Genomic DNA, 14,553 nt, shown 5'->3' with positions numbered 1-14,553 from the left:
AAATTCTGCCCTGCCAGCCGTGGATGCAGCGAAGAACTTTCCTGGTTCTATCATCATCCCACACACGCGTACAGTGGAAATGGCGAGATTGAATTGTAGGTCTTTCTGTTATTTCGTAATTTTACTGCTCTGACCTTCTGCTTGGTCTCTGACCCCACTACATCCAGTAACAGAAATTTTAAACTCGTTCAGAATAATATTAAAAATAAAGTTCAAACAGTGGTTTTATTCCTTCACGTTTTTATACTTACATTTTCCATCTCTTCCGTGCTTTCTATATGCACTGCCGATCATATATTTAATTATAACAATTTTTCGCTCATTTGTTTTCAGTACGTGCGTTCAATATCTTGGATAATTATCCAAGATATTTCAGGAATTCTTCAATGCCGAGTTTGTGGAATATTTACGTGGCGTGGGTAATAGTTTCAAAACGATTATCGACCAATGTAATACATACAAATCTAAGAGAAACTCTACTCAACACTCTAAACTTTCTTGAACTTGGAGGAAGTGAAGTTTTTTTTTCTGGTCTCGCAGAAATTGAAATGTGCTCTTAAAGATACTTTTGAATTTTCAACTAAGGTATCAGGCGCCTTGGTAGATTAATGTTGTGTAGACGATCCAAAGCAGCTTGTAGACGAGAGAGAGAAAGAGGGGACGAGGCTTTACGTGTCGGAAGAATCAATTGAACAGTTGAAATCATAAGTGGCACATGTTTTGAAGAAATTAATCTGTTAAAGAAAATACTTTCATTTCGTTAAAATGGATAAACATTCTGAGACAACGTAGGGCGAAGACAGTCTCGGCTTGTGAATACAATTTTCAAGAACGGGTTTTAGTTTTGGAGCGAAAATATTAAATTGAAAATTATAAAACGTATTCTGATTTGCAAAAATTGAGTATGCTTAAAGATTTTTCGTCCTTCTCGTGGATTTTAGGCGTTCTGCCTGGATGTCCTGGATGGATACCTCATTGTTTAGATTTATCTACATCAAGCGATATATATATATATATATATATATATATATATATATATAAATATACAGAGTGTTCACAAATGATTAGAGATTTTTCGAAAACTTATAGAACAAAAACTAATCGGTTTACGGAAATGAAACTTTTAACATCTGAGGGAGAAATTCAAAAAGTTTTTTTACCATGCGGTCGAAATGATGTAACGCGAAAAATGACGATTGAAATGTCAGTAGAATAACAACTCGACAGAAATTTAATTCACTCACGGAGTCGTATATACTGTGGAAAGGAACTTGGCTATACAGAAATCTCGAGATATGTGTGCCCAAACTCTTTTGTAGGTTGGGGCACCTTGCGATTGGCTGGTCCCACGTCCATGAAATACCATCAAATGCCTAGAGGATTCCGTTTTTAGAAGCTTTCCTGAATGTAAGCTGGCTCGAGGGCTTTTTCGGTGGAAACCCGTAAAGGAGATGAACCCTTCCTTTGTTTGATGAGAACGTATGATACCGAGTGTTCGGCGACTATTTCAGAGCTTCAGAATCTTATTTATGAGGCCACTCGCAGTCAGAAATAAAGACGTCGGACACTTTGTATATCCTCATAATTACTTGAATATTGGACAATGTCCATTGCTTAAGGCAAGTCTAACATACACGACATTTTGACATTTCGCTGTACTTATGTTTCCAGGTAATAGTTTGTCATCTGTTATTATTATTATTAAACAATAAAAATATATCGGTAAACATGAAATAAATTACATAAAGAAAGGAGTACACTCAACTTCCGAGGTGTTGCTTTTGTCAAGTACACCTCACAGTATGGACAATGTCCTAACCAGCATTTTCGTACTTGTAATGAATCATTTGTCGTAAACATTGGGAGAATCTGCATTCACAGCGTTTTTTAAGATGAAGATATCTGTTTTCTGGATTATGACGGCATTTCGTCTTCAATGTGGTGTTCAAAGTTTCGGAGGAAAATATTGCTTCCATCTTCAGGGTGATCATCCGTCTACATATGCCATTTATGCCATCAGTTTTGATAACAGAATCAGTGAGCGATGGATGCTGATGCAACCACGGGTTTCACTAAATCTCTGTCAGAAATCTGTCTCACTCTTTCCTATATTTTCGTATATATATATTTCTTGTCGTCTTTGTACACTTAATGGCGGCTCGTTGTACAGATATTTGACTGACCGATTTAGGCGACGAACTGAGTTATGGACAGACAAACTGGTTTTGAACTCAATTTAACGATGAACCGGCCAGATACATTTATCCTACTAAGTACATTTTAAATTTTTCTCGTTGTCCTGTATTTTTAAGCGGCTTGGTCCGTTTGTGACTACAGCCATTTAAAAGTTAACACATGCCCATAAAATTTAACTTCCTACGTCTTAAATGTAAACAGCGATGGTCCATATTTGTGTAGTAATAAGCAATATTTAAGGTGTACCCAGTAAAACTGATTTAACTCATAAGACAATAAATAAAATAAATAAATAATTGTTTGGCTTCGAACTGACGAAACTCTTGTCCACCTGAAGGCGTGAATATGTCAGTTGGTTAAAAAGTTGAAAGGACAGACAGACAGATAGATAGATCCACACTGTCAGTACAGTGATTTCATAAAGCCAATGGTTCGTCTTAAGTACGGAATTTAGGCTTTAAAATTTTGAAGTCGGCCCCGTAAGAGGCATAATTTCCTTGCGATCGGAAATATTTCCGAACTGGCTACCGAATTATCCCGATTGTGTCGAGCTGGAAGCGACCAGAGTGCGGTATCGTTCAATGCGTGGATGTGTCATGGTGAAATATTACTTAAACTTTTCCTAAAATCGTAAGCTTTCTGAGTAAAATTATATGATTTCGTGTGATATAATATACGTTGACTTGTGTTAAAACCATTTTAACGTGTGTAATATGCAGTGTAATACAAGACATGAGACAAAGAACGTGGATCACATTGCTAGATGCTCTTCAACTGGCAACAAGTGAGCTGGCCTGAGGTAAGTGACTGAAAGCGATGTGTAATGGAGACGTCTAGTACACGAGAGAAATGTAGTCATTTCGAAAGGGTTAAGTTATGATTTCATTTCGCTTATACATCACCAGTGTAAAACGTAACATTAATCGAATATTTTCTGTATTAAATCCTTATTATAGTTCTCCTGTATATCTGACTGCAGTTCCAGAAGTTTTTGCCATGAAACGGTCAGCGTTTTTGTAATCTTCAGGAGCACGTAATTTAAGTGATACAAATTCATCGATTTATTCCATGTAACAACCTCTTTTTTAAGCTAATAGTCGTGTAATTTTTAAGAAATTTCAGATATTATCTAAAAAAAATTATATCTCAAATCTTAAAGTTTGTGACGATGGTGCGTTATTTAAATAAAATGTTTTTTTTTGGATTTTTTCCATCGTCTAATAAAATAATAAAATCGAACGACGTTTTGGAGATGGGACTCTATCCGTCCCATCTCCGAAACGTCGTTCAATACATAAAAAAAATCGCGAAATTATGGACTAATGGAATTAATTTGTAATGTTAAGTATGTATAAACTTCCTACGTTTGAATGATAAGGTAATGAATATACAGGATGTTTGGGGAGTAAGTAGGCATTGAGAAATGGTTATAACCTCTATATTTTCAATGTATAGCGATTATTTAATGCATACTTACTTCCCACCCATCCTGTATTTGCCTAAGTTGACAAAGCTTTAGTTAAACTCAAGCCTTCTAGTCTACTGTGAAGAAATTGTATTACGTTTGTCTCTTACACAAAGGAGACTCTTCAAGGGAAGTACGTTAATTTTCAAATTATAATGACCCTTTTCCACTACTTTATGTCGTATTTTGAAATGTTCAGAGCACGTTTTCATAATTTTCATCAAATAATCTGAGCAGTTCACTCCAAAACCCTAGGAAGTACGTGTTTTTTTTTAAATCACAGCTCAGTAGAGAGAAATTCCACTTGTTTGTCTGAGTACCGTCATTGGTGGAGGATTGGAGTGACGCAGAAGTACCGAGCAAGTAGATTTCAATGGGCCAATGGTAATACAGGGTGTTTTATTTTAAACCCGTACGTAACAACTACAAAATCACACGAATCGACTAAACCAGTGGGCAGTCTCCTGTGATAGATGAGCTGATTGAATTCTGCGCGGCCCTAATTTCAACTGTTTTATTCCTCGATGATCATTTGACACAGACAAACACTTGTTGTGCCCCGAAATAGTGTTACTATTCGGCACATTGTTGTCTTATTCGGTACTTCTTTGTCAGGATATGCATTGTTGAATGCTTCAAGAACAGCTTCAAACTATTTTGAAGCGAAGTGATGTTCGAGAACGAACACAACTTCGGCCAGCTAGCACGACGTGTTCGGACCTGCACAGACTTCACGTGAGCAGGTGTTCTAGTAACAAGGGTGACCTTGACTCAAGAGTCACGGGACTGGGGGGGGGGTGTCTGCTTCTGAGTTAATTTTTACTCCCAAGTACGTGATTGCTATTGGCCAACGTTTTAAATCGTACGCTCTGCGAAATACACAATATAACAGAATAGTTTAATGTGAACATTCTGTTTACAAATGACAGAACTTTTGTTAGTAGTTCCTGTAAATCTTTGACGTTATTATATTTTGATACAGGACTGTGGGCACATATTACTATACGAAATTTAATATATTTTTCGATATTTGAGGTTCTCACGTCTGTGCAGTGTAGACCAATGGTATTCAACCTGGGGTACACGTACCCCCGGGGGTACGCGAAAATATCTTAAGGGGTACGTGAAATTTTAAAAAAAAAATATTTTATGATAAACACTGAATAATCAGTAATGTAATTTATTTAATTTATTTTAGATGTAGATTATATACTATGTATAACTTTGAATTATATACCAACTTTGGGGGTACAAAGTTGAAGAGAAATTATATCTGGGGGTACGCGAACAAAAAAGTTTGAATACCACTGGTGTAGACCATCGTTTTGAAAGAACATAATGCCTTCTTCGTCAACCCAGAAGATAAACATCCAATGTATTATATCTGAAATTCGAAATATTCGGGATAATTGGACTGGAATTTGGCCTTCATGTTGTCGGACTGACAGTGAAGTCCCTTTATTTTAAAACTTAATATAAATTATGTGAAAAAAAGAACATAAAATAACCTGATTTGACGTAGCCCCATTTTTGATTATTAATCAGGTAGTTCAAATTTCTTGTGCTCTGATGGGATTTGTAAATAAATTATTACATTCGTGTTTCATTTGTTTTCGACTTGGGCGAATAAAAATTTCTGCCACGTTGAAGTTGTCAGACGTAACATGAAACATTGTCGTGTCTGTAAAGCACAGAGTGCAACACAGGGTTATAAAGCATCTACTTTATACGAAGGTAATTAGAATGTTATTATAATTATTACAGAACTTCTGTAAGTTTTAAACTTACTATTTTTTTAAAAGATAGTAAGATTTGTCATTGATATTTATTGTAGGAAGTGACTGGAGAAAAGAAAGAAATTTCGTATTGCTGAGATTCATAATTTGTAACCTTCGCCAAATATTATTACGGTAATCAAATAAATACGGTTAGACGGGCGAAATGAGAAATTTGTATAAAATTTTAGACGTAGAATCTGAAGGGAAGAGTTGTCGCTAGGAATTATAGGATGATACTTGAAAATAGGTCATCAAATAGGATAGGAGGATGTCTGTTTATAATTTTGTAGCTCTAGAATTCATGCAACACTGAAAGAGGCTTATTTTGATTCATAAGAGCTTATTCTGAAACTAAGCAGGTCTGCTGTACGTATGTTACGAAGTCGTATATTTGGATGTACATTAAATATGTAAACCACTCACAAGGGTAACTCATAATCGCACGAGAGTTCGTATCGCGTAGCTGAAATTGAGCTCCAGTATTTCGTAATTGTAGACGAATATTTCAGTCTCCCACGGGAGCCTAATTCTACGTATTACAATAACAACCTCTTTTATATTTCTGCCTGGACCTGTCGGGGAATTTCACGACGAAATCTTGTTCATGACCTGCGTGATTTATAATCAGTGTTGAAAACTCATACGATTATTAATCTTAGAGACATAGGATACTTTACCTGCGAGAAACACTTGATTAATGGTTGTCGAAGGTAATTTAACGACACGCTATCAACTACAGATAATTTTGCGTCAAATGGGGACGGAAGGAGGTTATTTATATGAAATACTAAGGCTTGTGGGAAAAGTGGTTGACACGAAAACCGTGGAAACAGTTTGGTCTGTACTCGTCAGTCATATCGGGTACTTTTGAAATATGTCGGACACGATATGCATTCGGCTTGTTTCAACGTGCTCCATCTGAAACACTTTAATATTGTAAATGTACGATTTGACATAAAAGAATCTATTGAACTGTAAGCCTGCTCTGAGCGTTGTCATGGTTACGTGCTGGTCGTTACAGTCCAGCGATCATGAGGACGTATTTTAAAAGTGAGTGGCAATTTGGGGAGGGGGCGATCATACCCCCTCCCCCCGTTTTACAAATCACTGCTGTACGTAATTTTTGGAATTCAATTATAATTCTGGGTCATTAATAATTTCGTTTTATTTAACATTAGTTTTTGAACGGTAACTTATTTCCGTTTTACAATATTCAACATTTGGCTGCTTAGTGTACACTGTATAAAGATTAGAGCTTAAAACGACACAAATTAAGTAATTTGTCTTCTCCTTTCTGGATAAAGAAACGAAATTATGAAGCCATGCTCTGCTATTGTCATGAGGCAAACGAGTGGAATTATTTTTGGGAGGGGGGGGGGCAGTGTTCTGCCATCAGCGTGTCGCGAATTTTTATAAGGAAATGTGTATTAGGACGTAAAAGTTAAGAAAATGACAATAATTCATGTTTCATAATTTGAATTCAAACGCTGGTTTATCATCAAGATTTTTCACCGTGAAGTTCCAGGTTTTCGTCAAAGTCCATGTTGATTTTTTTTAACAAAATAGTAATTTGAGAGATTTATCTCCGAGTCCTTCGGTTTCCCGCCATTGTCATTAAACCGCTGCTCCATATTTACTCATATATCATATATGGAGATGGGCAGTTCCTCAGAGACAGGTGGTAATAAATAGCTCTAGTCATTCTGTATCCTGTAACCATCAAATGTGGGTCTCCGATAATTTTCATGGTGGCAACTTTGAAGGCACTGGACATTAAGATAATGATGGCTCGAATGTCATATCAAATTTATTTTATTTATTTAGTGTTCTGTCTGACGACAGGTCCATATGAACAGGATCCTTCCATCCTTTTCTCGGACTGGGACCTGTTCATATACGTTCTTGGCAGATGATCCAGAAGTGGTTTGCCATTGCCTTCTTCTGTGTGTGAATGGAGTAATTGTTGGGATGCCACGGAGGAAAAATCCGTGTTGCCTAGACCACGGCCTTGCCCAACACAAGTTATAAATTCGGGCACCGCCGGAAATCGAACCCGAGAGCCCAGGATTAAGGCCAGCGTTCTAACAGCCAGACCACCGTAGCATATATATCAAATTTAGCAAAAAAGAACCAGATGGCAGACTTTCGATCAGACACTCGGTTCGCTTATCGGGTCTAGGACAAGGTAGTACCTTAGTACTCTAAGAGGGGCAACTACCCTACGGCTAACCTTGTTCTACCACCCCAGGGGGTTGAGGTCGTCAGTCAGGTCAGATTGTTACTCGAGGTGAGGATATCAATTACCAGCATTCGTAGACGCGTTGCCCCCTCTCGGAGATCTGTGGCTGCTTCCTTGTGGCAGTCGATTCCTACAGGCACGCCTCATCGACAAAGGTTTTGTCTGTCTCGAGGGAAATCTTAGTTTTCATTTCTATTAGATGGCAAACCATCGGGCTCTAATGCTTGGATACATTTTCAAGATAATTTATTTTCTTGTTTTTATTAAATCGTCTGGAAGAAACATGGTTTAAAATAAGACATCTTAAAAATAGATTGTCGATGGTTAGAATGATGAGGTATGTTAGGCCTCCAGGCTGTAATGCCGTGTGACTGGCGTTTCGGAGAAATATTCTGTCTCCATCTACAGGGTTGCCCTGAAGATGAAATAAGAATATTTACCATAAACTTTATTGTCTGTCCACAGTTCCACACGGCGTCATCTTAACCGAACTAAAGTAAATTCAACTTTTTTTTTTAATTTGTTGATGTGTCGTTTGAGATTAGGCAGTTTAGTAGCAACGGTGGCATCTGTGCGAATTGCGCATGCGTGCAGGGCATTCAGTGTGCAGATGAATCTATGTGTAGTTCGATCTTTTCACCACTACGAGCGTTCTGTTGCAAGCGCCTTTGCGTTTGACCGATCCAGTCGCTTTTGGTTGTTCGCCGAGCGTAGAAAGAGAAAGTTTCTGCGTGTTGTGACTCCGCGTCGCGTTCTTAATGTCTGATGCAACTAACTTCATGGAACGGACACTCGCTAACTTTATGTCTGACCAACCCCATCCATTCGCCATGTCCAATATGAACTACGTCGGTGTTACAACCAGCTGTGTACAGCAGTGATGCTTTTCCACAAGAGAGAAGGACAGACAGTGTGGGTCATTGTTGTAATTTGATCTAGTCATACGTCCGTTACGTTCAACAATTGCCGTTTGTTTTAAATTTTCCTTCACTTGAACAATTAAAAGTGATTGATTCTGTTTAGGAAATCTAAGATATACGAAATTATAAGTAAATGTATTGACATTTGACACTGATATCGTGTTCCATTTTCTGTATATGGTATAAAAAAGTGTTTTATATAACAATGCAAAGGTGGATAAAATAATTTTAAAGAATATTGTTTGTAGGTGTGTAATGATACATAATATAGTTGTCTCGTTAATTTATGATGTGGCTATGTCTTTAACGTCTACGTAACAAAATGAGAAGACAAGTGATGTTGGTATTGAAATAAATCCTTAAAATTAATATCAAAATTTCATAAACTTGCGTAATATCGGCTTAGGCGTGGTGGTAGTGAAGTGACATACTTAAAGATATATTAAACTATTTAGAAGTTCGGAGGAACTTTGTGAAATATTTTTGTTGTCGGATACATTACGTTGTCATATTTAAATCGTCTGTAATTATAAACTCGTTAATTTATAACGCATATTTAAGTGATACTGTGAAAGACGTAAGTGAAAAATGGTGAACGAACTAGTTTGAATTCTTTTAAAATTCGGGAACATTTTCCCTTTGTCCGGGTGCTAACTTTATATTCAGCGAAAACTCTTTTGGTGACTTCGACATTTCCTTGTAACTTCTGCAAGAAAAGGTAGGATGAATGCGACATAGTTTCTTATTGTTTATGTATTTATTATAGGCCTAAGCTGTGACGTAAAATCTCAGTACTTTACAGTAGAGTGAATGAATATATTCTTATTTATTTATTTATTTATGTACGCGACGTGATTCAGAGAAGTGAGAAGTATATTTGAAGATAGAAAATTTATAATTTTTAAATTCGTAATCTTCTGTAGGCAGTAATATGTAATTTTAGATGGTTTTTAGTTATCGTTTCATCATTTGGGTCATTTCATACACAGAACTTTAATGTTGTAGTCTAATTTCACATACGTTAACCTGACATAGCCTAATTTTAAAATCGATTCTCGTTACCTCATCATGTATCGACTATTTATCGTTACGTTTTTGTTCTGGAGATACCATTAACTGCTGGTAAAGTCTGAAACATGTATTTATTTACTTTATTCTTAAGACGAATGTTAGCATCGTGTGTAAAAGGTTAATACGAAAAACCCATTTGCACCTGACTCAGAGTTCGAAATCAATCTTGTAGGGGACGATATCTTCTTATTAAGTTTTTACGACATCCTGAGCGTTATTCGGAAACCTTGGAAAAAAAAATTTCGATAAATGTTATCATAATATACATGAAATTTCTGTAGAATATAGGAACTATATTTTTGATTTAATGGAAATTTTAAATTTATTACGTTTCTAAAGCACGTATCTTGCATCGTATTCATGTGTCATGATATATTTTATTAAAATTAAAATTTGAAACTTCCATAATAACATACGCCTTCTTCAGCCCTGAAGATGGAAACATTATGCTGCTCCGAAACGTTGGTATTTGCTAGTCCACACCATGTTAATACTTACAAGATTAATGTTTCGGAAACATTCTGGCTCAATATAAATTATTTCTTCATGTTGACGTGTAAATCCTATTAAATCGCGTTAATATATAATATTAGAAAGGACTGAACATGTGTAACTTAAATTCTCCGCGATAGTTGTGAAAGGAGAAGTCACTTTATCTGTGATTCAGAGGCTGAAATAAATGGATACTGCTGTATAACCTTCGCAGTTGATACAGCTACGTTCTGTATGCTACGAACTCAACAAAGCGGATGGATGGTAGTGATATACAGTACGCGACTGTAATCTTGAGACTTGTAAGGAATGCACCCCCGCAAGTCTCAAGATTACAGTCGCGGACTATAGTGTAATTACTAAGCAATGATGCGGAAATCTTCGTTCCTGGGTAGATAAAGGTTGTGTTTCATGTTTCATGGAGATATGTGTTTACCGAGAGAAATGAAGCCAATATTATTATGCTGTAATTAATCACGACATTTTCGTTTCACATACCTTTTGAGTCTTCCGTAGTAATTAATACGCACAAATCATTTCTTAGAAGACTTGATAGTCGGTACGTCGTTGTTAAATAACGTTGAGACGATTGCTTTGTCCAGTAGATTTACCGGGAAACCGCTTGCTTAGACCAGTGGTATTCAACCTGGGGTACGCGAAGACATCTTAGGGGGTACGTGAAATTAAAAAAAAAAAAAATATTATTTTATGATAAACACTGAATAATCAGTAATGTAATTTATTTAATTTATTTTAAATGTAGATTATATAATATATATAACTTGAATTATACACCAACAACTTTGGGGGGTACAAAGTTAAAGAGAAATTATATCTGGGGGTACGCGAAGACATCTTAGGGGGTACGTGAAATTTAAAAAAAATATTATTTTATGATAAACACTGAATAATGAGTAATGTAATTTATTTAATTTATTTTAAATGTAGATTATATAATATATATAACTCGAATTATACAACAACAGCAGCTTTGGGGGTACAAAGTTAAAGAGAAATTATATCTGGGGGTACGCGAAGACATCTTAGGGGGTACGTGAAATTTAAAAAAAAAATTATTTTATGATAAACACTGAATAATGAGTAATGTAATTTATTTAATTTATTTTAAATGTAGATTATATAATATATATAACTCGAATTATACAACAACAGCTTTGGGGGTACAAAGTTAAAGAGAAATTATATCTGGGGGTACGCGAAGACATCTTAGGGGGTACGTGAAATTTAAAAAAAAAATTATTTTATGATAAACACTGAATAATGAGTAATGTAATTTATTTAATTTATTTTAAATGTAGATTATATAATATATATAACTCGAATTATACAACAACAGCAGCTTTGGGGGTACAAAGTTAAAGAGAAATTATATCTGGGGGTACGCGAAGACATCTTAGGGGGTACGTGAAATTTAAAAAAAATATTATTTTATGATAAACACTGAATAATGAGTAATGTAATTTATTTAATTTATTTTAGATGTAGATTATATAATATATATAACTCGAATTATACAACAACAGCTTTGGGGGTACAAAGTTGAAGAGAAATTATATCTGGGGGTACGCGAAGACATCTTAGGGGGTACGTGAAATTTAAAAAAGATATTATTTTATGATAAACACTGAATAATCAGTAATGTAATTTATTTAATTTATTTTAAATGTAGATTATATATTATATATAACTCGAATTATACAACAACAGCTTTGGGGGTACAAAGTTAAAGAGAAATTATATCTGGGGGTACGCGAACAAAAAAGGTTGAATACCACTGGGTTAGTGGCTTTAGTGTAACGCGATTGCTTTGGGGGCACCGAGATTATCTTTATGCCCTCCCTAGGTATAACGGACCCCATTTAGAGCGTTCCTCTGATTAAGTACCCGAACATTTTCGCTTCTAACGAACTTGGTGGCAATAAGAGTAAATGGAATTTCTGTACTCTTCCTAAGATCGTCTTATTCTCCAGTGGCCGTAGGAGACAGCATTCAGAACACACTCCAAATTCAATGGGCTGTGTAATTTTATTTCCGGTTAGACTTGTGGAATATTAATCCTTTTTCGCAGTTACGGGAATCGATAAATCTATCGATTACTGCGCAAATGCTCGCGGATGAAAATTTGTTTTCTGTTCCCTAGTTAATTTGTGAACACAAATGTCACTAATAACAGTCCTCTTGAAATTTGGTAATTATGTTAGGCGATGTGAGCGTTGGATCTTATAGGCCATGTTCTTCTTGAAATCCAGTTAACCATTATATACAGGATGATTCAAAAGGTTAGGGCCAGACTGAAGGAACGTAGAGAGGGACTGAGAGAGAACAACTTTCGAATAGGAATCCATGTCCTCCGAAGTCATCCTGAATCAGTCGTGGTCATTGAAGGTACTAGCTTAATTTTGTTTTTTTTATTAATGTACAAGGATTACATTAGCAATCTTACAAACCAAATTATTTCAGCGGTATGTTATCAGACTTCGCTACCTTCAATGACCTCGACTGAATAAGGATGACTTCGGAGGACATGGATTCCTATTCGAAAGTCGTTCTCTCTGAGTCCCTCTACACGCTCCTTCAGTTTGGCCATAACCTTTTGAATCACCCTGTATAAAAAGTGCAGGATTAAATGTTTGCATCACGCGATTTAGTATTCATCAACTCTACATGTTATATTTATCGATTTTGCGTATTTCTTAACGCGAACAGAATAAATAACTTTTATGAATGAAAGAAAATAAAAAAAGTTCTCAACTGTAAATCGAAAAAGCATAGCGGTTGAGTAATTCTGTATGGGAATTACTGTCCTAAATAAATTGTTGTTGCACAGAATTTTATTAATTTATATTTCTCTGGACGTCAGAATCACTAAAATTACCTCCAGTTACAAGCTACAGTCTGAGACCGTGAAGTTCAACGGGAAATTGCCTCTTAACCTGGGAGCAGCGCTGACAGTAACTCGTAACTTAAGAATTAAATTTGTCGATGTGTAAATATGCTGGATCTCTTACCCCCCCCACGTCGCTGTACTTTGTTCGATCCATATGGATCCAGGTTCGCCGTCGCGTTCAGAAGACGCCTGCCAGGTTATCTGTCTAGCGTGCGATAAGCCTCGCTTCCAGTTAGATAATGGAATTTTGGAGTGTGGGTGAGCCACTTTCTTGCTTCCAGAAAGAGAAACACTTGCTTAAGCTGCACTGTTCGTAGAAGTGGGAGTCTTTTTTTTCGTTTTTCAGCGTGAAGATTTTGTGGTACAGGTCACGTAGTTGCCATATTTGTTATAATTCTACTGACAGTAACCCTTAGGTAGTTGTTGAGTGTTTTAGCAGCAATACGATTTTAAAATATCTATTGGTATCCTGCACGCGACCTTTGGACGTGATCTCCTTTAACCACTAAGAACAGTATATTATGACGTAATGATAATGACTCTTTTTATGACTATTTTTAACATGGTTCTTGTTAAATATATAAATTTTTAGTAACATATATTGTAATTTAACAAATATTTCACGGTACACACAGTTTCTTTGTTCATTTCTGTACAGAATAAAGCAAAACATGTTTTATTAAAAAACTTTCCTATACATTTTCATTTGAAATTATGATTTAATCGCTTCTGAATCATAACAGTAGTTGTAATTTTTTTAAATGTTGTGTGCGAATCTTTAAAAATGGGTTCAACATGTTAAGCGTACATGTATTTTCTTATATTTTTATTTACGAATTCAAATTTAAACAGCGTGGTCCCAACGTATAGAAAAGCTGCATTAAGGTAGAGGAAGATTACATTTTGTGACGACAAGAAACTGTCTGTATTTGTGATTTGATTCTTTCCAGCAGAACCTTTTTAATTATATTCTAATATGTACCTTCATTCTTAACCGATGCCAGATTAATTATATTAATTAAGTTTATTACTTATTTAACTAAAGCCTTCGAGCAGTCTATTTTGAGAATCTCAACTGTCCAAAAAAATTGACCACTTTTATGTAACCAAAATGTTTATTACCATATTCGGAAGAGCCCACCTCCTGAGACATGTTTATTCAAACTACACTGTCCAAAATTTATTTCCGTAAGATTCATTTTAATAATATCCTCCCATTTAAGCCTACGTCTTCAGAGTAGTATGTATGCATATCTAACCGCTGACATACCCCACCCATCTGATCTACCTTTACTTGATTACAGTAATAATTATTTGGTAAAGATTGCTTATGCTTCCCATGCGTAACGTTATGAACAAACCAGAAAAAGCGAGATGAATCAAAGTCAGCCGAAATAGGAAGTTGCAACTAGTGAAAGCGGATGTGAGCGAACGGAAGAGATGAATGGATATCTCGTCTTCCTATTCTACTCGATTGTCAGTTG

At 35.8% G+C, this 14,553-nt stretch overlaps 1 protein-coding gene across 4 annotated transcripts in view; it reads left to right on the top strand.

The window, feature by feature from the left end:
- Ten-a (Teneurin-a transmembrane protein) overlaps positions 1–14,553 on the top strand; it is a 582,153-nt gene that overhangs the window by 43,576 nt on the left and 524,024 nt on the right. For 2 of the 4 annotated variants that reach the window (XM_087349369.1, XM_087349367.1), the window contains exon 1: positions 8,358–9,316. The exons of 1 other annotated variant lie outside the window; for it this stretch is intronic. The gene's annotated coding sequence lies outside the window, so the exon portion shown is untranslated. Of the gene's footprint in view, positions 1–8,354; positions 9,317–14,553 lie in introns of those variants that run through there. One more of the 4 variants, XM_022068029.2, reaches the window with a different exon arrangement.

This window comes from Zootermopsis nevadensis, unplaced genomic scaffold (assembly GCF_977971745.1).
Source record: "Zootermopsis nevadensis isolate Lab colony 2312 unplaced genomic scaffold, Znev_1.0 Znev_ptg000016l, whole genome shotgun sequence".
Classification (NCBI taxonomy): domain Eukaryota; kingdom Metazoa; phylum Arthropoda; class Insecta; order Blattodea; family Termopsidae; genus Zootermopsis; species Zootermopsis nevadensis.
Note: the sequence above shows the minus strand (reverse complement) of the source record. Positions and strands in the feature narration are given on the sequence as shown.